Source organism: Mesoplodon densirostris, chromosome 19, assembly GCF_025265405.1.
Source record: "Mesoplodon densirostris isolate mMesDen1 chromosome 19, mMesDen1 primary haplotype, whole genome shotgun sequence".
In the NCBI taxonomy this organism is placed as follows: domain Eukaryota; kingdom Metazoa; phylum Chordata; class Mammalia; order Artiodactyla; family Ziphiidae; genus Mesoplodon; species Mesoplodon densirostris.
In genome coordinates, this window is record NC_082679.1 from 22,680,344 (window position 1) to 22,707,107 (window position 26,764).

The 26,764-nt window shown below is 48.3% G+C and overlaps 1 pseudogene; it reads left to right on the plus strand.

The window, feature by feature from the left end:
* LOC132479615 (zinc finger protein 541-like) lies at positions 1-26,268 on the plus strand (annotated as a pseudogene).
* Positions 26,269-26,764: the final 496 nt, after the last annotated feature.

Here is a 26,764-nt window from a genome sequence, read left to right on the forward strand (position 1 = left end):
ATGAGGAAAGTACAGCAGGGGGCCAAGTCCGAAGGAGTGACGGAGTGGCAGATGCTGGCAGGTGGATGGTGCAGGGGTGGGAAGCCACACTGAGGATGCTGCTGAGGCTGAGACCCACTTCCAGGCCCCGGTGAGGCAAAGCACAGACTCTGCCATGGGAACCAGGGGAGGCTGTGCAAAGCTCTAGCTGCTGTGTGGGGGCCGTGGGCGGCAAGACGGGAATCCTGGAGAGTAGCTGGAAGGCTCTCAGTGGAGATGGTGGCCTGGGCTGGAGTAGCAGTGAAGAGGCCAGAAGCGTAAGGATTAGGGATCACGTTAGAAGTAGATTCAGACTTGCTGATGGGTCTCACGTCACAGGGAGAGCTGGTAAGGAAAAGGACAGATGGAGGTTGGCAGGGCAGGTTGGGGTTTGAGCAACTGAGTAGATGCTATTAATTGAGATGAGGAAGAGGGACACCTCAGAGGATTGATGGCTTAAAGGCGTGATTGTGTCTGTAACTGTGTGCTGCCTTCGGAGGGACTGGCTAGGGGAGCAGGGCAAACGCTGGTGTCAGGAGGCTTCACAGAAGGGCCAGGTTGCAGCTCAGTACATCTGAAAAGACGGGGAGGGAGGAGGAGCAGAGGAGGAAGTTGAGTTGGAAGCGGTGCGGGCACTGTGGTTGGGGAAAGGACTCTGGCATCAGATGAACCAGAATTTACAGCCTGGCTCTTCTTCCTTCTTTGCCACCTTGGGCAAGTCATTTTCCCTGTTTGAGTCTCAGTTTTCTCATTCTGTAACTGGGATGGAAAACGCCTACCCCCATATATCTGGTTGGTTGGTTTGTTGTTAATGCCCTTTAACTTTTTTTTTTTTTTTTTTTTTTTTTTGCTGTGTTGGGTCTTCGTTTCTGTGCGATTGCTTTCTCTAGTTGCGGCGAGCGGGGGCCACTCTTCATCGCGGTGCGCGGGCCTCTCACCGTCACGGCCTCTCGTTGTGGAGCACAAGCTCCAGATGCGCAGGCTCAGTAGTTGTGGCTCACGGGCCTAGTTGCTCCGCGGCATGTGGGATCTTCCCAGACCAGGGCTCGAACCCGTGTCCCCTGCATTGGCAGGCAGATTCTCAACCACTGCGCCACCAGGGAAGCCTTGATGAGAAAAATGTAAATCGGATATTGGCAGGTGCCCCGTATGAGCTGGCACTCATGCTGTTGCTGTCACCGTGTGGGTCCCACCCTCCATAACAAGTGAAGCCCGATGACACTGGAAATGAAAGTCTCTGGCTTCATGGTCGGGTGGTATATTAGTTACCTATTGCTGCATAAGAAATTAAGCTGAAACTTAACAGCTTTAAACAAATGGAAACTTTTACAGTAGTGCTGCTTAGAGGGGCAGGGAACCCAAAGTGTTTGTGGTTATCCAAACTCACCCCCATCTTATCTGCGGTCAGAATACAGTGGCAACCACAAGTGGGTGGTCCAGAAGAATTTCTGAATGTAAGAGGAGAGTTGGGCAAAGGTTTCTTGTGAATTACCTCCCCCCAGACAAACTCCACCCCCAGAAAGCAGTGTTTTCTCAACCCCAAATTATCTGCATCGTAATCATCTAGGGGTCCTGTAAAAAATGCAAATTCCTGTACCCCACCACAGACTTTCCTAATCTGAATCATTGGAGGTAGGGCCCTGGAACTTAAATTTTTTAAAGAAACTTTCTTAGAAGACTAGTTTTTAGATATGCATAAAAATTGGGAAGATGGTATAGAGAATTTCCATATACCCCACACTCAGTTTCCCCTATTCTTATCTTACATGAGTATGGTACATTTGTTACCATTAATGAACCAATATTGCTATATTATTATTAACTGAAGTCCATCCCTCATTCAGATTTCATTAGTTTTTACCTCATGTCCCTCTTCTGTGCCAGGATCCTCCCAGGACACCACATTACATTTAGTTGTCACATCTCCTTAGGCTCCTCATGGCTGTGACAGTTTCCCAGACTTTCCTTGTTTTTGATGACAGTTATGAGAAGTCGTGGTCAGGTATTTTGGAGAATGTGCCTCAGCTGGGGTTTGTCTTATGTTTCTTATGATCCGAGGGGGAGGAAGACCACAGAAGTGAAGTGCCACTGTCCTCACATGGTATTCAGGGTGCACAGTATCAGTGTGACTTGTCACTGTTGACGTTAACCTCCACCACCTGGCTGACAATGTTTGTCATGTTTCTACGCTGTAAACTTTGTCCCCGCCCCCAATACTGTCATCTGTGGAAGGAAGTCACTGTGCACAGTTCCTGCGTAAGGTGTGAAGAGTCATGCTTCAACTTCTTGAGGGCAGAATAGCCACACAAATTATTTGGAATCATGCACGGCCATTTATTTCTTGGTTCAGTCATTCATTTATATCCGCATGGGCTCACGGAGATTTTATAGACTGGGATATTATCCAGTGCTACTTTGTTGCTCAGATTGTTCCAGCTTTGACTATTGGGAGCTCTTTCAGTTGGCTCCTGTGTCTCTTTGACATACCCCATTTGTGTGTGTGTGTGTGTGTGTGTGTGTGTGTGTGTGTGTGTATGAGAGAAAGAGAGACAACGAGATGGAGGCTGAGAGACTTCTGTTCTGGAACTACAAGATACTCTAAGCACATCCTGTATAATTTCCTGCCCAGTCCTAGAACCAGCCGTTTATCCAAGGAGCCCTGGTTACTTTTATTGGAGAATAGTATTAAAAACTAAGATCTGGGCACTAGGTGTGTTTGAACCTGAATTTTTAACACAGTCTCACCAGCTATTTCTTAATGAAACCAGAGTTAGAGAATCTCTGCTCTCAGCTTTGACTGCCGTCACTCAAGTATCAGCATACCTCAGAGGTACTGCAGGGCCGGTTCCAGACCACCACCATAAGGCCAATCATAGGAGTTTTGTTTGTTTCTTTCCCAGTGCCCATAAGTTATGTTTACACTATACTATGGTCTATTCAGTGTGGAGTAGCATTTTGTGTTAAAAAAAAAAAGTGGGGCTTCCCTGTTGGCGAAGTAGTTGAGAGTCTGCCTGCCGATGCAGGGGACACGGGTTCGTGCCCCGGTCTGGGAAGATCCCACATGCCGTGGAGCGGCTGGGCCCGTGAGCCATGGCCACTGAGCCTGCGCATCCGGAGCCTGTGCTCCGCAACGGGAGAGGCCACAACAGTGAGAGGCCCGCGTACCACACACACACACACACACACACACAAGTACATATGTTAATTTAAGAATACTTTATTGCAGACTTCCCTGGTGGCGCAGTGATTAAGAATCCACCTGCCAGTGAAGGGGACACAGGTTCGAGCCCTGGTCCAGGAAGCTCCCACATGCCGCGGAGCAACTAAGCTCATGCGCCACAACTACTGAGCCTGCGCTCTAGAGCCTGCAAGCCACAAGTACTGAGCCCGCGTGCCACAACTACTGAAGCCCGTGAGCCTAGAGCCCATGCTCCGCAATAAGAGAAGCCACTGCAATGAGAAGCCCACACACCGCAACAAAGAGTAGCCCCCACTCGCCACAACTAGAGAAAGCTCGCGCAGCAATGAAGACCCAATGCAGCCAAAAATAAATAAATAAGTAAAAGAAATAAGAGAAAAAAGTCTTCAAGTATTTGGAAACTAAAGAACACTCTTCTAAAATAACTCATGGGTCAAAGAAAAAAAATCAAAAATGAAATTATAAAAAAAAACTACTCATTTACCCAAGGAGTAGAGAAACATGGAAAATTCAGATATATAGGAAAAGGAAAATTAAGTTGATCCATGATGCTACCAATCAATCCCATTCTGTTTGTTTCTATTCAAATTTATTTTTCCCTTTTAAAGACTAGGTCATTCCGTTTTTCAACAATTCTCTTGTTAGTGGCACAGCACTTAGTGGTACAGCATGAACATCCTTTCACGTCAATGGATATTCTCCTACAGTTGTATCTTAAATGCCTGCGCCATAGACCATTGAGACCAGAATGCAGTCACCCACCTGCCCTCGTGTCAGTTATTAGGTGGTTTCTCACATTTCACCAGGAAAAACAATGCTGCAGTTAACTCGCTTGCAGTTCACTGCAAGATCTCCGTTAATTTGTACAGATCGGCCTTAATTTCCTTAATTAAAAAACCAGAGTGGAATTGGCTGGGAGAAAGGACTTAAACTTTTCTAAGATTTTGCATTGTGCATTTCTGGATTGCACTTGCAAGTGTGCTGTTGATGTTACCGTCATGAAGTCCTGCCTGTCGAGTCACTCTGTCCTGGAAGCTCTCAGACTGTTGCTGTCCCCTCCCTTACCCCCCAAGTGTGGCTTCAAGATTGGGTGCCGCCCTGGAGGTGTGGCTTGACCAGGGTCTCTTCTCCCCCTCACCTGGTGCTAAGCCTGGTCTTCTCTGCGAGTGAAGCTGCTGAAGTTGGGGTTCTCGGCCAACTCCCTGAATTGGACTCAGCTGCTGAAGTTGGTCCGAGGGTGGTAGAGTGCTTCGGCCCGGGCTCCGATGTCCCCGGATGTCATAACGTGTGCTTTCTCCCTCTGTCTAGACCTGGGGCTAGGCGTGCTCAAGGTGCCCAAAGAGGCTAACGAAGGAGGCAGGGCCACGTCTGGGAGCACAAGGAGAGGAAAGCGGCAGCACAGGTCCCCTCAGAACCCACTCCTGGACTGCAGCCTCTGCGGGAAGGTGTTCAGCAGCGCCAGTCCTCTCAGCAAGCACTACCTGACGCACAGCCAGGAGAGGAGACACGTGTGCAAAATCTTCAGCAAGGCCTTTAAGCGTCAGGACCACCTGTATGTAGGAGTCTGGTCGGGATGTCTGTTCAGGGGGCTGCTGGGGGCTGGGCGTGTTCCCGGTTCTTTTGCATCCCCTCCCATCCACCTGCACCGCCCCGCACCGTCGGGTGTCCCAGGTGTGTGCGACCTGTGCTCCTCCCACGGCCAGTGTTTGGGGTGGGGGGCAGGGCCTACACTGCTCCGGACAGCCCGCCCTCCCCAGCCTCCAGATTCACTCCAGTGAGGAGAGCGCCGCTGCGATTTGCAGACAGGACCCATGTGCTTTAAAAACACACTCCAGAGGCAATTTTGTCATGGAGGGAGTTGGGCTAACTGTGTAGAGAAAGTTTCAGAGTCCCTGGTAGGTGTCTGAGCAGAACAGATATGCACTCCATGAGGAATATATGTTGGGATAACACCAGGGCGTGAGGGGTTCTGAAATGCCTGTTTCTAGAACATGGCAATGCAGTGTTCACTCTCTTTTTTCCTGTTTCAATTCCCCCTTTTATTAACTCGATTTTTTTTCAAAATTTGACTTTAAAAAGCAAGCTCAGTGTAAGAGGAGCAGAATTCCGTTTGTTCTTCATGTCTTAGAAATGATAAGCTTTTCTTGCTGCCGAGGGAGAAGAGACAGACTTTCAAACTGAGAGACTCGTAAGTGGGAGAGGACGATCCCTTGCATGTTTACAGCTCGCCCAGCCTTTACTGAGGCTTCGATGAATCCCGCTTTCATTGTATCCTCTCCCCTCTCGCCATTAAGGATGGGAAATGATTTACTCCTGTCACAAGCTGGTAACAGTTAGGGCTAGAAAGTGGGTCTCCAGATGCCCTCTCTGCTGCTTCCCTCAGATGGAGGCCAAGGGTCCACGTTTGGGAAAGGGTTTCATTATTTACTGGGTTCCATTGATTAGAACCATCCGGAGTAAGATTGTTGGGAACCCAGAGGGCGATTTACCCATTTGTTTATATTTATAATATATTAATGCAGGTATAAGTATGATGTAAATATAATACATACTTGCATTCTTTTATATTTGCAGAAATTATAGGCACATTTGGCTTTTTGTTGTTGTTGCTGTGGGGCTCCCAGGTAGCTGTCTAGAGGACTCCTGTGGGAAGGCAAGGACTCCTTTGTTCAAGGAAGGATCATCCCCAAGTTAGCGTTTCCTTAAGTTTGTTCTCAGAACTCTGGTTCTCTGCTTCTCGGGGATGCTAAAAGGGTCTATTTTAAAAACATGGTTTTGTGGGCAAATAAGTTTGAGAGACATGGAAAGTTCAACAGATCTCTCTTTATCTGCTCTGTGGCTTTTCAGTTTGCTCCTAGGAACCTCCAAGAAGTAAAGAGTGTTTTTCCCAAACTTATTTGCCAGCTGAGCCCAAGTCCTCAGGGAGCAACTCTGGAGCCTGGTGTTCCTTAGGAACCCACTTTGGGGAACTCCGACTTGACTCCCACTGATGTTTTTAATCTCAGATTAGGGGTTTGCTTAGGGGTGAGGGCAAGAGCTCCCCCTTCCAGAGGGCTTTGGCCGTAGCAGGGGTCTTTCCTCATAGGGTCTGAGCACAGTTTCTGAGTTGCGATGCTGCTGCCCCCTGGGGACACGCCTGGGTTCCTGCAGTTAGTGACCCACGCCGAGACACCCACTAACTTTCTCCTCATGTGATTCCAGGACTGGGCACACGCTCACCCACCAGAAGTCCAAGCCCTTTGTGTGCATTGAGCAGGGCTGCAGCAAGAGCTACAGCGACTACCGCTCCGTGCGCCAGCACTACGAGGTCCAGCACGGCCTGTGCATCCTCAAGGAGGCCCCTCCGGAGGAGGAGCCCTGCGGGAACTCACCCCGTGTGCACGAGGTGGCCTCCCAGCCCGCACCCGCGAGCCTGTGGTCCCTGGTGCTCCCGGAAGCCCCATCCCCCATCTCCCTCTTGTCCAACCGAGACCTCCTGCGTTGTATCGTGAGCAGCATCATCTGCCAGAAGATCCCTTCTCCCGGGCCAGCCCTGGGAGGGCCTTCAGACAGCGGCGAAGGGAGGATCACGGCCTGTTCCTCCCTGCCCTCGTCAGGGTCCTCCCCCTGCGGCCCAGCCAGCACCCCGGCGGCCCCAGGAGCCCTGGGCACTGAGGTTCCCGAGGATCCCCGGCCCCCACGGAAGGAGCCTGCCATGGACGTGTTCACAGCCATCCACTCACGGGCAGCGGACAACAGCGGCCCCGACCCAGCCGAGCCGGAGCTGCCGCTGCTCCAGCCCCCATCATCCCTGGAGGGCTGGCCCGAGGGCGCTCCCTGCCCGCCTGCCTGCCTCTGTTCCATGGCCAGACTGTCCCCGCCAGTTCCCAGCCATCAAGCCACAGTTTCCAGTGGCTCTGAAACCTGTCGGGCTGCCCTAAGAGCAAAGGAAACAGTATGTTTGTCGTCCACAAGCCCTCTGCAGTGCCGTCCCGGGAGGGCTCCGAGCCGGGCCCCGGGCTCAGCAGCGACTCCGCTGCTGGGGATCCCTCACCCAGCCAGTGCACCGGTCTGGAGGACACGCCGTCTTTCCCTCCCACGCTCCTGAAGGCCCAGGGGGAGGCCTCGGGCGACCCCAGATATGTCAGCACCAGCGGGGAAGACGACTCCTGGTCTTCCAAGAAGAGCAAGTTCGACTGCGACTCCTTCTCGTGGCAGAACCCTGGTGAGCCTGGCCCCCAGGACGGCCAGAAGTCCAGCGGCCTCCCGTCGGATGCCACACCGCTCTTCCAGCAGCTGGTCCTGAAGGCTCAGGAGTCTCTGGTGAGCCACGAGCAGATGCAGGTGTTCCAGATGATCACCAAGTCCCAGCGGATCTTCTCCCACACCCAGGTGGCCGCCGCCTCCTCCCAGCTTCCCACACCCGACGGCAAGCAAGTTGCCCTGAAGTCACTGCAGGGGCCGTGGCCACAGCAACCCCCACCTGTGGCACCCACTGTTGACTCTCTCCATGCTGGCCCCGTGAACCCTGATCCAGAGGGATCCCTAGCCCGCAGGAGAAAATCCACACCCGCTTTACCCACAGAGCCCTCCCCCAGCAGCGTGAGCCAGGACCCAAAGGGAAGACCAAAAGTGGCTGCTGCTCCACCTGCCCCCACGGCGGCATCCCTGGACCCTCCTGGAAACCCAGACATCTCCTCTCTGGCCAAGCAGTTGAGATCCTCGAAAGGGACCTTGGACCTAGGGACATCTTCTCCCTCGGGGCCTGCATCAGACCCAGTTAGGAGGGGAGGAGCCATCCAGAGCCCACCTCCCAGGGAAGCAGGCCCAGGCTGAGAATGGCACGGCTTCCGGGGCCACAAAAGGTGGAGAGGGCCCGGCCTGCTCCTGGGGCGGAGGCTACAGGCTCTTCTCTGGCAACTCCGGGGTCCAGCACTTCCGGAAGGAGAAAGTGAAAATGGATATTTGCTGTGCAGCTTCTCCAAGCCAGGTAGCCATGGCCTCCTTCTCGTCGTTGGCCGGGCCTCCAGCGGATCCCCCCTGGGACTCCAAGTCCAAGCTGATGATACTCAACAGGATCCAGGTACCAGGGCCCTCTCACGGGACCTGACCATGCGGGGGGCAGAGTCTCGTCCTTACCTGTGTCCGTGTTTCTGACTTGTCCAGGCACTGTATTTAACCTCAGCAAATCCTCAGATGCAGTTTGTTTACAGAGGGGCGAATGAAGTTCCAGAGAAGTGATGGTTCCTCCCATCACCCTCCACCCTGCAACACACACACACAAAACAGAACAGGGCTTTAGAGTTGTCAGAGACACTTTGCATCATGTTTCTTCACTAAGCTTTTTCTATTTGCTTTCTTTCTGCCTTTCACTTCCTTTTGGATTTGCCTCCTTCACTTCTTCAGAGAATGTAAAGGCAGAGCTCCTTTACCCTTGAAATTTGTACATGAAATGCTGTGTCTATTCTGGTTGTGAATCACAGGTCCACAAGTCCGACTTGGCCCCTACTGCAGGCCTGGCACTGGCCCGCCCTTTTGGAGCAGCTTAGGTCTTCCCACATCGTGCCCACGAGGTCCTGGGCGCAGAGAGCTTGGCCACGTCTCTTCGTGATGTTCCGAGGTCCAGCATCCTTCCTGTCGCACCACAGCTATCTCCTCCTCTTTTTTTTCCCACAGCTTTAATATTCACGTGCCATCTAATTCGCCATCTTGAAGTGCACCATCCAGTAGTTTTTAGTTTGTTTACGAGGTCGTGCTCGCATCGCCACTCTTTGCCAATACACTTTCATCACCGCAAAAAGAAACCCCACACCGTTGGTTGTCACCCGCAATCTCTCCATCCCTCCCAGCCCCTGGCAACCATGCATCTACTTTCTGTCTCCATGGATTTGCCTATTCTGGACACTTCATGTGATTGGAATCCTAACGCTGCGTGGCCTTTTGTGTCTTTTGCTTCTTTCACTTAACCTGATGTTCTCAGAGTTCCTCTGTGCTGTAGCACGGGTCAGAACTTCACTTCTTTTTATCGCTGGTAACTTGTGCATTGTATGGAAACACCATATTTTATTTATCCATTCATCAGATGATAGATATTTGGGTTGTTTTCCCTTCTTGGCCATTGTGATAACGGTGCTATGAACATTTGTGTACAGATTATTGTTTAGACATATGTTTTCATTTCTCTTGGGAAATACCTTGGAGGGGAATTGCTGGGCTCTAGGGTAATTCTATTGGAGGAACTGCCAGACTTTCCCAAAAAGCTGTGCTGTTTTATATCCCTACCCAGAGTGTATGAGGCCTCCAGTTTCTCTGCATCCTCACCAACACTTGTTACTGTCCAGTTGGTTCACCTTAGTGGGTGGGAAATGATAATCTCATTATAGTTTAATTTGCATTTCCCCGATGGCTAATAATCCTGAGCATCTTTTAATGGCCATTTGTATATCCTCTTTGGGTAAGTGTCTATTCAGACTCTTTGCCCATTATTAAATTGGGTTGTGATTTTATTTTTGAGCTGTGAGAGTTCATTATGTATCACTAATACAGAAATATACATAGTCCCTTATCAGATACATGATTTGCAACTTTTTTCTCTTATTCTGTCTTTTCACTTCTTGATGATGTCCTTTGAAGCACAGAAGTTGTAAGTTTTGATGAAGTCCAATACGTCTGTCTTTTGTTTGGTTTTGGAGTCATCCAAGAAACCACTGCTTACTCCAGGGTCGCCAAGAATTATACCTGTGTTTTCTTCCAAGTCTTATAGTTTTCACTCTTGCATCTCATTTCTGATATGTTGGCTCAGATGTATTTTCGTCTTCAGGGTGGAAATATCTACCGGCTCCCCCACCCGATGAAGGAGGAGAACATGGCGGGTGGCTGGTAAGTTCCGAAGCCCCTCGGGAGAACTCTGGTGGCTTTGATGTGCTGGCCCTGGGTGAGCGAGCTCTGGATGCTTCACTCCTGAAGGGGTGAGCACAAGGCCACGGAGAATCGGGGGCATCATGTCCATTTCTTTAGGGTTCGTCCAAAGCTGTCTGTCAGAGGATCAGTGTTTGGGGACGGAGTCCCATTCTCCCTTTCTTCCCCACAGGAACCAGCACAGTGGTGGTCCCACAGACTGGGCAGAGCCAAGGAGCACTTACGTCTGCAAGAATTGCAGCCAGATGTTTTATACAGAGAGAGGGCTGAGCAGCCACATGTGTTTTCACAGCGAACAGTGGCCGTCACCTCGAGGGAAGCAGGAGCCGCAGGTGAAGGGGCGCGAAGCTGCCATTCATCTCAGGATGGAGCCGTCCTCCTGCGGGGAGCCTGGCTGGGGGCTGGGAGTCAGGGCTGTGCTGCTCTGGAGGGGCCCCTTGCTCCCTACGTACTGTGTCTCTTAAAGGGCTGGCTCTTCTCTGTGTGTAGGTGTGTGGCATGGAGTTTTGCAAGCCACAAAGAAAGGTGCTGAGGCCAGAAGGGCACAGGCAGAGTTCCCCGGGAGGCAGGAAGTCCTTGGACAACATGACCGCAGCCCCTTTGGTGGTCCCTGTTTCGGTGCCAGTGGCTCCAGCGAACCATCCCCTGGGGAGCAAGGTGGGTGCACTTCCTTCCAGCTGCTTTCCAGCTGCCAGTGGGAGCTGTGAGAAAAGCCCCCAAATCCTGACTCCAGAAGAGCTTGATTTGCGTGTTCATTCATCCATTCAACCTCCAGTGAACTTCCTTTGTGTCTGGCCCTGTGCTGGGCAGGGCTGGGGACACTGCAGCGACCACAACAGGCCTGCCCCCGTCTCCTGGGGCTCCCAGCCCAGCGGAGTAGATAGACCAATCCCCGGACACTGACAACCCAGAACGGGCCGGGCTGGGAGAGGGAGCTGTGGGAGCCCCAAGGGCACCAGAGACCCTGCCTGAGGAAGGGGGCGTTGCAGCTGAGAGCTGGAGGATGAGGAGGGGTAAGATGGGCAGAGAGGAGGGGAGATTGCGTGGAGGTAAGAGAGAGTGTAGCAAGCTCAAGCCGTCGTCTCTTCAGCCTGTGCTGGAAGACCCCACCTGGAGAAGTCCATGCTGGACTCGGGTACGGGGTGCATGGAGCCCACTGTTTGTCTCCCAGGAGCTGCTGTCATTTTGAGGGCAACAGGTTTTCCTTTTGTCATGCTGTTGCATCCGTCTGGCCCCCACACTTTAAGTGCCAGTCACTTTAACAACGGATATGAGTTTCCAAAATGGTCTGAGTGAGGGCCTCTCCTTGGGGGGGCGGGGTGTGGGTGCCTGAGAAGGCCCCAGCGTCAAATGTCGCCCGGCTTAGGGTCTGGAGTCTGGCTCAGGCGTGGTGGCCCTGCCCGGCTTCCTGCGCTGAGGACTCTGGGCATGGCCATGCTGGGTGTGCATTTGGCTGGTCAGTACCCTTTCCCACTCTCAGGCCATCTTGAGGTCTGAGCTTTGGGGCCGGTGGCCTCAGGTGACCCCCGTGGTTCTGAAGTCTCTTCTTCTCCAGGGACAGGAGAAGGACGGGGAAGAGAGAGACAGCAAGGAGAGCAGCCAACACAGGAAGCGGAAGAAGCTCCCACGGCCCAAGGCACTGCTCATCCCTCCTCCGCCCTCCATGTCTGGGGAGCCGGGCCCGGGAGGATGCCGCCAGAGCTGCCTGTGCTCGCCCGTGTTCCTGATGGACCACCTCCTGAAGGGACTGTCCCAGTGACCTCCCTACACACCGCCCCCGATGCTCAGCCCCATCCGGGAGGGCTCTGGGCTGTATTTCAACACTCTCTGTTCCACATCTGCCCGGGCCCGTCCCGACAGGCTCATCAGCGCCATGCTTGGTGAGTGAGCTTGATCACCCCATGATGGGCCTGTGGGGGGCCAGACCCCCACCCCCTGTAGAATTTGGTCCAGCCATTCTCTCTGGCCTACGCCTGGGTCTGCTCTGGGGGTCCCGTTGCTGTTCAGAACTATCCCAGGACCATCTGGGACCAGCAGCCTTCTAGGTGCTTATAACTGTGTAGCCAGAAAGAAAATAGACACCATTTAGCCTAAGCACCCTTCTGCCTGCCCTTTTGAGTAATTGTTTAAACAGCTTTATTGAGGTATAATTCACATGCCATATGAATCACCCATTTAAAGTGTACAGTGATTTTTTAGTGTATTCTTAGGATTGTACACCCATCCCACAATCTAATTCTAGAGCATTTTCATCACCCCAGAAGATTATATCCACGAGCGGTGACACACAGGCCCTGTAGCCCCCAACCCCTCAGCCCTGGGCAACCACCAGTCTACCAACCTACTTTTTCTACGGGTCTCCCTATTCTGGACATTTCCTGTAATTGGAATCATAAAATACGTGACATTCTGTGTCTAGTTTGTTCACTTAGAATAATGTTGTCAAGGTTCATGTTGTAGTATGCATCAGTGCTTCATTTCTTTTTATGGATGAATGATATTGAATTCTCCGGATAGACAACATTTTATTTATCCATTCATCAGTTGACGAGCATTTGGGTTGTTTGTGTCCTTTGGCTATTGCCAACAGTGCTGTTAAGAACATTTATGTGTAAGTTTTTGTTGGACATAAGTCCTCATTTCTCTTGGGTATATAACTCAGAGTGGAATTGCTGGGTCAAAGGGTAACTATGTCTAACCATTTAAGGAACTGCCAGATTGCTTTGCAAAATGGCCGGGTCATATTAAATTTCCACCAGCATTGTATGAAAGTTCCAGTTTCTCCACATCCTTGCTCACACTTCTTAGCTGTCTTTTTTATTACACCCATCCTAGTGGGTGTGAAGTGGTAGCTCATTGTGAGGTGTTTGTTTGTTTGTTTGTTTTGTGGTACGTGGGCCTCTCACTGTTTGTGGCCTCACCCGTTGTGGAGCACAGGCTCCGGATACTCAGGCTCAGCAGCCATGGCTCACGGGCCCAGCCTCTCCGCGGCATGTGAGATCTTCCCAGACCGGGGCACGAACCCATGTCCCCTGCATCGGCAGGCAGACTCTCAACCACTGCGCCACCAGGGAAGCCCTGTCTTGCTACCTTTGTGGAAAGTCAGTTGACCATAAATGATTTGAATTGTTTCTTCTTTTTTAATACAGATATTTTACAGCTATAGATTTCCTTCTGAACAGTGCTTTAGCTACATTTTGTAAGTTTTAGTATGTTGTGTTTTTATATTCATTCAGCTAAAGTATTTTCTAATTTATCATTCCACTTCCTGTTTAATACACTGACTATTAAAGAGTGTGTTGCTTAATTTTCACATATTTGTGAATTTTCCAAATTGCTGCCTTTTATTGATTTGTAATCTAATTCTCTTTTGGTCAGAGTACATACTTTGTTTCTTTTTCAATTTAATTTATTTAATTTATTTATTTATTTATTTTGGCTGTGCTGTGCGGTTTGCAGGATCTTAGTTCCCCCACCAGGGGTCGAACCCATGCCCCCTACAGTGGAAGCGTGGAGTCCTAATGACTGGACCGCCAGGGAATTCCCTTAAATTTATTTTAAAATTTAAAATTTATTGAGGCATGTTATATGGGCTAGAATCCGGTCTGTCTTGAAGAATGTTCCATGTGAATTTGAGAAGAATGTATTCTACTGATGTTTGGTGGAATGCTGTATTTTGTCTGTTTTGTCTAGTTAGTTTCAATTTCCTTGTTGATCTTCTGCCTAGTTGCCCTATCCACTGTTGAAAGTATTGAAATCTCCAACTATTATTTTTTAATGGTTTATTTCATCCTTCAGTTCTGTCGTTTGTTGCTTGGTGTATTTTGGGGGTGTGTTTTTAGGTGTGTATATGTTTGTAATTGTCACATCTTCCTCACGGCTTGACCTTTTATCATTAGGATGTGATTGTGACATCATTTGTCATTATTACAATAATTTTATCATTATCTCTAGTAATATTTTTGGTTTTAAAGTCTAATGTGCCTGACATTAGTATAGCCATTCCATTCTCTTTTTTGGTTGTTGTTTGCTTGGTATATATTTTTCTCTTCTTTTACTTTCAGCCTATTTGTGTCTTTGAAAATAAAGCATGTTACCTCTAGACACCATTAGGTGGATCATGTGTTTTTTATCCAGTCTTACAAACTCTGCCTTTTGACTGGTTTGTTTAATCCATTCTTGTTTAATGTTATATTGATATGGTTGGATTTACATCTGCCATTTTGCTTTTTATTTTCTATACGTTACATGTCTTTTTCTCCCTCTGTTCCTCCTTTCCTGCTTTCTTTTGTATTAAGTGAGTATTTTCTAGTGTGACATTTTAATTCCGTTAAGTTTTCACTGTTTCTTAGTCATTTCTTAGTGGTTGCTCTAGGACTTAAAATATATGTCTTATCAGAATCTGTTAGGATGTGTAATAACTCATTAACAGTGAAATATAGAAACGCTGCTCCTATCTAGCTCTATTCCTTCTAACTCTTTTGCTATTATATGTGAGAGACCCAGTAATACCGTACTGGTCATGTTTATTGCTTTATATAATTTTATTTTGTGTAAAAACACTGAGCGGATAAAGGAAAGCAAGCATGATTTATAGAGGTTGTTATATTAACCTTCTTATTTACCATTTCTGATCTCTTCATTTATTCTTGTGGATTTGAGTTACTGTCTGAGGTGATATTCCTTTACTCCAATGCAGCTGTGCTCCTTGTGCAGTTACTGTCACATATATTATATTTCTATATGTTAGAGGCCCACAATACATATTGTTTTATGCAGTTATTTTTAAGGCCATTAAAAAAAGAAAAGAAATATGTAATCATAGTGATTTTTATAGTTACCCATATTTACTAGCGCTTCGCTTTTTTTTTTGGTTTGGATTCAAGTTACCATCTGATGTCATTTGCTTTCAATCTGAAGGACTTTCTTTACTATTTATTTTTATTAGGGATATATAATTCACATACCATGCAATTCATCCCTTTAAAGTATAGAATTCAATGGTTTTTAGTATATGCACAGAGCTGTGCAACCATCACTACCATCAGTTTTCAGAAATTTTCATCATCCCCAAAAGAAGCCCTGTACTTATTAGCAGTCCCTCCTTTCCATCCTCCCCATCCCCAGCCGTGGGTAACGACTAATCTACTTTGTCTCTATCGATGTGGCTATTCTGCATATTTCATATGAGTGGAATCATACAGTATGTGGTCCTTTATGAATGCCTTCTTTTAGTTAGCATGATGTTTTTAGGTTTCATCCAAGTTGCAGTATGTATCAGTACTTTGTTCCTTTTTGCGGGCTGAATAATATTTCACCTTTAATATTTCTTGTAAGGCAGGTCTGCCAGCAACAGGTATCCTCAGTTTTTATTTATCTGGGAGTGTCTTTATTTTACCTTCATTTTTGCAAGATAATTTGCTGAATATAAGATACTTGGTTAACACTTTTTTACTTTCAGTAATTTGAATATATTATCCCATTGCCTTGTAACCTACATCATTTCTCTTAAAAAGTTAGCTGTTAATTTTACTGTAGTGCCCTTGTATGTAACAAATTGTTTTTCCCTTTTTGCTTTCAAGATCTTATCTTTATTTTTGCTTTCCACATTTTGCCTATGTTATGTCTGGATGTAGAGCTCTTTGTGTTTAATCTTTCTTGGAGTTTGTAGAGTTTGCTGGATATACATATTGTTTTTCATCAACGTTGGGAAATTTTCAGCCATTAATACTTTAAATATTCTGTCCCTTTCTCCCCTCTTTCTGGTACTCCCAATACATATATATTGTTGCATTTAATGACATCTCACATTTCTCTGAGGCTCTCTTCAATTTCCTATATTTTTTTCTCTCTGTTCTTCAGATTTCATAGTCTCCATTGTTCTATCTTCAGGTTTGCTGATCATTTCTTCTGCCAGCTCAGATCTACTGTTGAGCCTTATTTTGGTTATTGTACTTTTTTAACCCCTGAACTATTTCCATTTGGTTCTTCTTTTTTTTGGCTGCATCGCACAGCATGCAGGATCTTACTTCCTCTACTAGGGATCACACCCATGCCCCCTGCAGTGGAAGCGTGGAGTCTTAACCACTGGACCGCCAGGGAAGTCCACATTTGTATCTTTTTAAAAACTAATTTCCATCTCTTGATGGCATTTTCTCTTTGATGAGAAATTTTTATTTTATCTTGCTTTAATTCTTTAAGCATGGGAGCCAGGGGAAGAAGAAGCCCCCATCTCCTTGGCTGCACCTACCTGGGTAGAGCTTCCGTTACAAAGAGCTGGGGGCTAGGTGGGTAAGGGAGTGGGCCATGGCTCCAGTGCCACAGACTCTCACTGTTCTTCCCGAGATTTAGTAGATTTTCTTGAATGAGTATTTCTTAAAATGCTGAATGCCTTTAGGCCAACTTGCAGAGACTTTAGCTTACTGTTCTTTTTTTTTTAATGATTTTTGTCAGTAAATCTGTTGTTTTGCCGAGTTCCTTACTCTACATTTTCAGAAGTCTTATCGCCCTTCCATGCAATCTTTTTATTTTATTTTATTGTGATGTGAACAGTTAATCTGTGATCTGCCCTTTTAACAAAGATTTAAGTGTGCAATACAGTATTGTTGACTATAGGTACAATGTTATACAGCAGATTTCTAGAGCTTGATTAATTGAAACTTTATGCCCATTGATTAGTAACCTCCCATTTCCCACTGCCCCAACCCCTGGTAACCCCTATTCCACTCTTTGATTCTATCAATATGAATTCAACTACTTTAGATACGTTATATAAGTGGAGTCATGCAGTATTTCTCTTTCTGTGACTGGCTTATGTCACTTAGTATAATGTCCTCAATGGTCATCCATGTTGTTGCATATTGCAGAATTTCTTTTTAAGGCTAAATGGTATTTCATTGTATGTTGATGTCACATTACCTTTATGTGCTCATCTGTCAGTGGACATTTAGGTTGTTTCCACATCTTGGCTATTATGAATGGTGCTGGAGTGAACATGGGAGTTCAGATATCTTTTTGAGGTCTTGACTGCAGTTCTTTTGGATGAATACCCAGAAGTGGGTTTGCTGCATGATATGGTAGTCCTACTTTTAATTTTTGAGGAAACTCCATACCATGCAATCTTTTTTTTCCAATTTTCAATTTTATATTGGATTAGAGTTGATTTACAATGTGTTAGTTTCAGGTATACAGCAAAGTGATTTTGTTATACATAATCACATATCTATTGTTTTTTAGATTCTTTTCCCATAGAGGTTATTACAGAGTATTGAGTATAGTTCCCTGTGCTATACAGTAGGTCCTTTTTGATTATCTATTTTATATACAGTAGTGTGTGTATACCATGCAATCTTGAAGAGCCTGCTTTTAGCTGCTCTGGAAAGGCAGGCAAAAAGGGCCTCATGGGTCAGTTGTAGCCAGTCTCCTTGAGGCTCTTCTTTGGGTGTTTTCCAGATCACATGGACGGCTCTTTTGGCATCAGTGTGGTGAAGGACAACAGCAAGATCAGCACTGAACCGTGAGTTGGAACAGACTTAGAACCTGAGGGTCCTTGCAACGTGGGGATGCTTTTACCCTCCTTGCATTCCAGTGTCGGTTTTTCCCAAGGGAGCCTTCATCACGGGAAAGTCAGGTCTAGACCCAGAACCTCTCTAGGAGAGAAGTGGTGGATTTTTCCAGGTGTTTCCCCAATATTCCTTCTGTCCAGACATACCATAGTTGGATGTCTGCAGACAGAATGCCCAGCACCCTGGGGTTCTAGATAGAATTGGTGATGGCGCAGTGAGATACTGTTTTGTAGCTTGGATGTTCCCTTGGATACAGAAGAATGCCAGGTATCAGCACATACCTCCCCTGTCCTAGACCCCAAACGCCTGAAGCCAGAAATCTGGCGAAAAAGCAAATTGGAGGAAGGAAGGAAGTATCCCTCAAGAGGTCTCTGGAATACCTGCGCGTGTCTACTGCGCTGATGAGCACTCCCTGTGTCTGAGAGATGGCCAAAAGGTGGGTTCCACAGCCCTGGTGAGCAGGGCTCACCGCACATCTCTCTTGTATTTCCCATCTTGGTCACACACATATGTCTCTATGTCCGTGTGTGTGGCCTCATTTCAGACACATCAACATAGGAAGCCAGTTTCAGGCTGAGATCCCAGAGCTCCAGGACAGATCACTGGCTGGAAGTGACGAGCATGTAGCTACTCTGGTCTGGAAGCCATGGGGAGATGTGATGACCAACCCGAAAACACAGGATAGAGGTGGCTGAGAATTTGGGGCCAGGTTCCCGAGGGCCCTCCTCCATCCCCAAGGGTTTTCTCCTCCCAGTTCTCACCTTGACCAAGAAGCAGTGATCCCCAGGTTGGGGTGGGGTGGGCAGAGCTGGCCTTCAGCACAGGACTGCTTTGCTGTGCTGCAGTCCCTTGCCCCACCTCTCCTCTCACCCAGTAGCTGGCCAGGCCATCCAGAGCAGGTGCCAGGAGCAGGATTTCTGCCCATCCTCCTTGTCGCTCCTTTCCCTCAGCCTGCTTGTAACAGAGAGGTGAGGGAGATGGTGACAGGAGCCCCACCCCATCTGTGCTGTTGGGGAGGTTTCCTCTCTGGCACTTGCTGACCCTCTGTGTCTCCTCTCCTTCTCGCTGCCGGGCTGCCTGCTGGAAACAGTGACCGAGCTCTGCAACGTGGCCTGCTCCAGCGTGATGCCGGGCGGGGGCACCAACCTGGAGCTCGCTCTGCACTGCCTGCATGAAGCCCAGGGCAACATCCAGGTGCGGTGCAGGCGAGGGGGGCTCAGAGGAGCTGTGGGAAGCTCCCTGGTCTCTTAGGGCCAGGGGCTCTAGGCGCAAGACACGTGCCTTCTACTCGGGGCTTTGCAGCTCACGAGAACCAAAGGCTGGCCACCCACCCTTCTCCCTTGTCGCTTTGGGACTGGTAGTGTCCTTTTGAACATAGGGGAAATGCACACATACGGGCTCAATCAGTTATTTCTCTGGGGTGACAACAGAGCACCAGGGTTCCTCCAGCGTTACCTCATCTCAGCGTAGCAGTGGGGAGGCGGTGCCTAGCAGAACCAACTCAGGGCCTGTATTAATCTGGTTTATTTACTGAACATTAACTTTTGGGTTAAAAATGGTGTATGCAAACCTCTGATGCAACAGAAATGCCTCTGCCTCCTCCAAGGACCCTCCTCACAATCCTGAAGTTTAGAAAATGAAGAAGTCCAACTGTGTGTAGTGGGAGAGGAAGTCACGTCACCCGAGTTGGAGACCCAAGAGTCAGGGCTACATGGTGCTTTTTCTCAAGCTGAGAGGCAGTGGCTGGCACGTGGTGGGTGCTCAGCAGAGTAATCAGCACACATTTACTGGGTCCTCCTGATACCTGGTGATGACACGGTATCAGGCTGGGGCCAGCTCAGGGGCCCATTCTTGGTTTAATGCTCTGCTGCCACCATCTTGAAATTCTTAATAGTTTCTGAGCACAGGGCCCCGTGTTTCCATTTTGCGCTGGGTCCTGCAAACTGCATAGCGAGTCCTGACCGGGGTTACGCTGTTGAGCAAGACAAATGCCCTCTCTTTGCAGGGCTTACATTTTAGGAGAGTGAACACATGAAATACATTTTTTAAAAGTGATAGATAATGATTAGTGCTATGAGGACCATAACATGGGGTAGGGCGGGGGCAGTGCCACTCCAAATGCTGCTCCCTGAAGAAATAAGGAGCTTGTGCCAGAATAAGTCCACACACTGTTTCGTCATCAAGTAAATCTTGCTATGAAAAAGGTAACGTCAGCTGCACTCAACAGTCCGCTTAGTGCTGTAGGCAATGTGTCCCAAGTGGTTCACAACTGGTGGCCATTCCACAGACCGACCACACTTTGAGTCGCCCTGGGGTAGGGGTGGCTTTAGGGAGGGCTGCACATACTTTCTGAATGGATGAAAGAATGAAGGTGGGCCTCTACCTCACCTTCCCTCCCTCAGAGAGTTGCCCACCACTCCTCTCATTCCAGGTTGCCCTGGAGACCCTGTTACTGAGAGGACCGAAGAAGCCACGGACTCACCCTCTCGCCAACTATCACTCCACAGGTAACGAGCGTGGCTGCCCGCGTGGTTTTGGCCTGGCTGAGGCCCCTGCGAGCCAGTCACTTTCCATGGCAAGCTCTGCACGTGCCTCCCGGAGTTCTCTTGGGGCCTGCACCTGCCCTCCCAGAAGGGCCCGTCCTCTCTGGGGGTATCAGTGGGTGCTGTTCTCTAGTTGGATCCAACCTTCCCCTTTGCACTGGTTCCCTCGTGGGCTCTTCCTGGCCAGAAGGGGGGTGCCAGGTTGGGGTGGGCTCAGGTTTCCCAGTTGAGCACTCCAGCCTTGGAGTCAGGCAACCAGGGGCCCACGCCTGCCCTTGGCAAGTCTCTTAACCAGAGGAAGCCTCAAGTTGCTGCACCTGTCAATGGGGGATGGTAATCGCCCCTACCTGCTAAGGTTTTTGTGAGGATTGTGTGAGATAAAGCAAGTAAGGGGCTTAGCAGAAATCTTGGCATATAAGTGGCGCTCGGTGGCCTGAAAAAGGAGGGGAGTCTGCACTTCAGCCATGGCTGTGGTCCCAGAAGGAGAAACAGCCTTCCTCCTCTTGGCTGTTTCTCCAATAGGTTCGGACATCTGGACCTCCATGGAGAAGAGGCTCTTTAAGAAGGCGTTCTGTGCCTACAAGAAGGACTTCTACTTGATACACAAGATGGTAAGGCGAACATGGCAGGCTGGTGTAGACAAGGCTCCTTCACACGGCCGAGGCGCTAGAACTGCAGGGCCTGTCAGGGGTGATACTCTGCTCATGCTGTGAACAGTTGACAACTACAATGCCATTGCTTGGAACAACCTGAAACGGTACAGAAATGAATCCCATGTTCAAAATAAAGCCATCCAGACCCCTGCCCACAATCCTACTTCTGATTGATAACCTGACAGGTATTTATTGCCCATACGGATTTTACACACCTATATGCACTTTCTCAAAAAAGGATGACATCATATACTTAATATCCTGCTGATTATTTTGCTCTTTTTTTTAACTTGATGTACGCAAAATTGCACATAATCGAAGTGTAAGATTTAATGTTTTTGACATAGTTATACACTTGTAAGACCACCACGATGATCAAGATAATGAGAGTATCCTTCACTTCCAAAAGTTCCCTCCTGCCCCTTTGCAACCCTTCCTTCCTGCCACCCGGGTCCCTAGTCAACTCTTGTCTACTTTCTGTCACTCTAAATTAGTTTGCATTTTCTAGAGGTTTATATAAATGGAATAATCATACAGCATGTGATCTGCTTTGTCTGGCTTCTTACACTCAACCTAATGATTTTGAGATTCATCCATGTTGTCGTGTGTACCCATAGTTCATCCCTTTACTGTTGAGGAGTATACCACTGTGTGGACGGACCACCGTTCATTTAATCATCCACCTGTTGGTGGTTTCCAGTTACTGATGACTACAGATAAAGCTGCTCTGCACATTTACATACAAGTCTTTGTACGGACATGTACTGGGGTTTTTTTTGTTTTTTTTTTTGTTTTTTTTGCGGACACGGGGTTGGGATTATAAATACCTAGGTGGGGAATGACGGTAACTTATAGTAGATGTATGTTTAACTTTTAAAGAAACTGCCAGACTGTTTTCCAAAGTGGCTCTACCACTTCCCATTCCTACCAGCAGGTTATGAAAGGTCCAGTTGCTCCACACCGTCGTCGACACTTGGTATGCTAAGTCTCTTTAATTTTAGCCATTCTAATGAGTGTACAGTAGCATCTGACTCCATTTTCCTAATGACTAATGATGCTGAGCATCTTTGTGTTTTTTTGCTCTCTGTGCACCTTCTCTGGTGAGCTGTCTGTTCATATCTTTTGCCTCTGTTTTTATTGGAGTGTCTGTGTTTTTATTGAGCTGTAGGAGTTCTTATTTTGTTCTGAACACCAGTCCTTTATCCAGATATATGCTTTGGAAATATTTTCTCCCAATATGCCATTTGTCAGTCTTCCAACAGTGTCTTTTGAAGAAAAGTTTTAAATTTTGCTTAAGCCTAACTTACTAGTTTCTCTTTTATAGACTGTGCTTTTCGTGTTGTATCTAAGAAATCTTTGCCTAACCCAAAGTCACAAAGATTTTCCCCTATGTTTTCTTCTGGAGGTTTTATAGTTTTAGGTTTTATTTCTAGATTTATGATCCATTTTAAGTTTATTTTTGTATGGGGTGCGAGGTGAGTTCATTTTTGCATATGGATATTTATTCCAATACCTTTTGTTGGAAAGACCATACTTTCTCCACTCAGTTGCTTTTGTACCTTTGTTAAATATCAGTTGGCCATATATATATGCATCTACTTCTGGAACCTGTATTCTGTTCCATTGATCTGTTTGTCTTTTATTAAGCTATTCCCATACTGTCTTTATTACTGTAGCTTTATTCTAAGTCTTGAAATTAGAAAATGTTAGTCCTTCAACTTTGTTATTCTTTTTCAAAGTTATTTTTTGTATTCTACATCCTTTTTAATTCCCTATGAATTTTAGAAATAACTTGACAATTTCAAAATAAAAATTTCTGCTAGGAACTTGATTGGTAGTGTTTTTGACTCTATACGTCAACTGGGGAGAGTTGTTACCTTAACAATATTGAGTCTTCTGACTCGTGAACAGGGTATATCTCTCTATTTCAATCTTTAATTTTTCAGCAATGTTTTGAAGTTTTTAGTGTACAGTTGTTGCATACTTTTTGTCAGATTTATTCCTAAGCGCTTGGTTTTTTTCTGCTTTGTTTTTGTTTTTTTTTTTTGCGGTATGCGGGCCTCTCACCATTGTGGCCTCTCCCGCCGCGGAGCACAGGCTCCGGACGCGCAGGCCCAGCAGCCATGGCTCACGGGCCCCACCGCTCCATGGCACGTGGGATCCCTCCAGGACCATTGCACGAACTCGTGTCCCTGGCATCGGCAGGCGGACTCTCAACCACTGCGCCACCAGGGAAGCCCAGTACTTGTGTTTTTTATGATGTTATAGAGTTCTTTTTTATTTCAGTTTCCAATGGTTTGTTGCTAGTATGTATAGAAATAAAATTGATTTTTATATTGATCTTGTGTTCTGAAATGTTGCCAAACTAACTTACTAGTTTTGGTAACTTTTTTGTGGATTCCACTGAATTTTCTACATAGACAGTCATATCATCTGTAAATAAAGACACTTTTCTTTCTTCCTTTCCAACCTGGATGCCTTTACTTTTTTTCTTGCCTTTTTGCACTCTAGAACCACCAGTACAGTATTGAGTAGAAGTGGTGAGAGTGGAAATCCTTGTGTTGTTCATGATATTTGAGGGGAAACCACTCCACCGTTAGCTGTAGGGATTTTGTAGGTATCATTTATCAGGTTGAAGAGAAGTTCCTTCTATTCCTATTGTGCTGAGAGTTTCCATCAGGAATGGACATTGGATTGTATCAAATGCTTTTTGTGCACCTATCAAGATGCTCGTATGACTTCTCTTTTTTAAGTTTAATATGATGAATTATATTGATTTTCGATTGTTAAACCAACCTCACGTTTCTGGGATGAGCTCCACTTAGTCATGGTATATTGTCCTTTATATGTATACACACACACACACACACACACACACACAAACACACACATAGTTGGATTCTGTTCGTTAAAGTTTGGTTTAAAATTTTTCATCTATGTTCATAAGGGCCATTGGTCTGTAGCCTTCTTTCCTTGTAATATCTTTGTGTGGCTTTGGTATCAGAGAAATGTTGAACTTACGGACTGAGTTGGGAAGTATTCCTTCCTCTTCAGTTTTTTGGAGGGCTCTGCCTATCTGTCACATAAGGCTATGAGGTATCCAACACGTAAGGACACTCTGGTTTAATTAGTCCCAGTCGGTAGACATGTGGCTCCACATGATGTCACAGTGAGCGTCCTCGTGTGTACCTTTGTGTGCGTTTTCCTGGAGAGAAGCCTTCTTGGGCCAGCCTTGTTGCTCAGAGCGTGCAGAGCTTAGATGGTGTTGACTCTGGTGGCTTCTCTCTGAAATCCTTCATCTCCAGGAATACTTTGTGATTCTCTGTCCCCCGTAGCAGTGGAGCATACCAAGCCGTAGGGGAGAAAGGTTTCAGGAGGGCTTTCAAAAAGTGGCGGCTGGCCCCATGGGGAGGAGATTTAGGGCGTCAAGGCCATACTCACTGCTACTCCTGAGGCACTGTCCTTAGCCGGTTTCTGTCTTCCTCCACTAGGTCCAGACAAAAACAGTAGCCCAGTGTTTCGAGTTCTACTACATGCAGAAGACAATGAACAAGTTTGACTGCGGCCGAGCCCCAGTGCCGGAAAAGAGGGTCGATAGAGCTGGGTGAAGCAGACAGGACAGAAGCGAAGGTAGAGGGTCTCGGGATAGGGCTTCAGGAGTTCAGCACGGATCTGGATGCCCGGTGCCCATCCAAGCTGGCTGGCGGTGGGGGGGTGCACCCCGCGACGGCTGGATGCTCTGGACACCTGCTTCTCCCTTAGAAGGGCGGCGGGCGGCAGCACCCTTTCATCACCTCTGCCCCCTCTGCAGGTCACTCGTAGCCCTCGGAGGAAACCCAGCCACCGTCCAACCCCCGAATTACAGAGGACTACTGAGAGTTACAGGAGGGAGTCCATCCCCAACTCCAGCCCAAACACCGGCTCGAAGCGGACCCCTGAGCTGCCGGGGAGCAGCAAGGGCCAGGGCTTCTTTCCCTGCCGGGAGTGTGAGAGGTACCGTCCTTTCCCTGGATGCTCCCACACCGCCTGCCCTCAGCCCTCTGGGGTGCCCCCCTCAGGGCTACCCGCCTCCCCCTGCTCTGACCCCTGTGTCCTCTGGTGCCTCCTCAGGGTGTTTGGCAAGATCAAGGGTCGGAATGCCCACATGAAGTGGCACCGGCTTCAGGACCACGTGGATCCCACCGCCAGGGCAAGGTGGCCCGTGGAGCCCTTCCAACCGTAGGAGGAGGAGGGCGAGCTAGGGGCTGGCATCGGCCCTCTGCGTGGGCAGCTAGTTGGGATGGGCACCTCCAGCCTTGTTGCGTCTCCTTTGTTGTTTCTGTACGTTTTCCCTTGTATATAGTATTAAATTTGTTTCTTAAGAAGCTGTCTTCTGGCTTCCCTGCCTGTTGATCCAGTGAAGGCTTTTGAGCCCCTGCCGCTCCCAGAAACCACAGTGACTGAGTCCCTGCCCTGGAGGACCCTCATGCATTAATGCAGCCAGCATTTATCAAGCACCTGCTGTAGCTGTGCCAGACAATGCCCAGTCCACGTGATGGGGACATAGTGATGGAGGGACAGGCCCCTCCCCTCACAGAGCTTACATTTTAGGAGCGGGAAGGTAGGAGTGATAAAGCAGCAAAAAGGTGAGTTTAGATATCTATAGTGCATATGCTTTGGGCCGTAATAACAGAGGAGTCGGCATAGGTTTAAGCTCTCAGGACACGTGGTGGTGCCAGTGGCTCCACGGTGAAGTCAAGGCCTGCCAGCAGTGGCCAGCGTCTGCAAGTCGGCTGCAGCAGCAGCAGCAAGAATCCCCTCTTCTACGCGGAGCACCCAAACCTTCGGAGGGTGCAGGGCAGAGAGCAGCTCCCTCCCTTCTTTGTTCCCCTTTTTAAAAGTGAGGAAAGCTTGTAGCAGCGGCCAACGGAACGCCCCTCACGTCTCCTTGGCCAGAACTGTAGCCCGTGCTCTTTCTAAACTGACCCGTGGCAGTGGAAAGGGAAGTGGCCACCGTTATCCCGGACCCTCAAGGTTTGTCTCCAGGGCAAAAGCGTAAGTCGTGTTCCCCCCTGGTTCTCCCCAGTTCCAGGAGTGGGGAGAACCAGTGTGTTCCCTCAAATTTGTTGTCACCCGATCCAAACTGGAATCCCATTTGCCAGGAAAAGAAGAGGAAGCAGAAACAGCCACCTGGGAGTCAGACCTTGTGTCCACCACAAAGCGACATGAGGAAAGTACAGCAGGGGGCCAAGTCCGAGGGAGTGACATGGAGTGGCAGACACTGGCAGGTGGATGGCGCGGGGGTGGGAAGCCACACTGAGGAGGCTGCTGAGGCTGATACCCACTTCCAGGCCACGGTGCGGCAAAGCACAGACTCTGCCACGGGAAACAGGGGAGGCTGTGCAAAGCTCTAGCTGCTGTGAGGGTGCTGTGGGCGGCAAGACGGGAATCCTGGAGAGTAGCTGGAAGGCTCTCAGTGGAGATGGTGGCCTGGGCTGGAGTAGCAGTGAAGAGGCCAGAAGCGCAAGGATTAGGGATCATGTTAGAAGTAGATTCAGACATGCTGACGGGTCACACATCACAGGGAGAGCTGGTAAGGAAAAGGACAGATCGAGGTTGGCAGGGCAGGTTGGGGTTTGAGCAACTGAGTAGATGCTGTTAACTGAGATGAGGAAGAGGGACACCTCAGAGGATTGATGGCTTAAAGGCGTGATTGTGTCTGTAACTGTGCTGCCTTCGGAGGGACTGGCTAGGGGAGCAGGGCAAACGCTGGTGTCAGGAGGCTTCACAGAAGGGCCAGGTTTCAGTTCAGTCCATCTGAAAAGACGGGGAGGGAGGAGGAGCAGAGGAGGAAGTTGAGTTGGAAGCGGTGCGGGCACTGTGGTTGGGGAAAGGACTCTGGCATCAGAT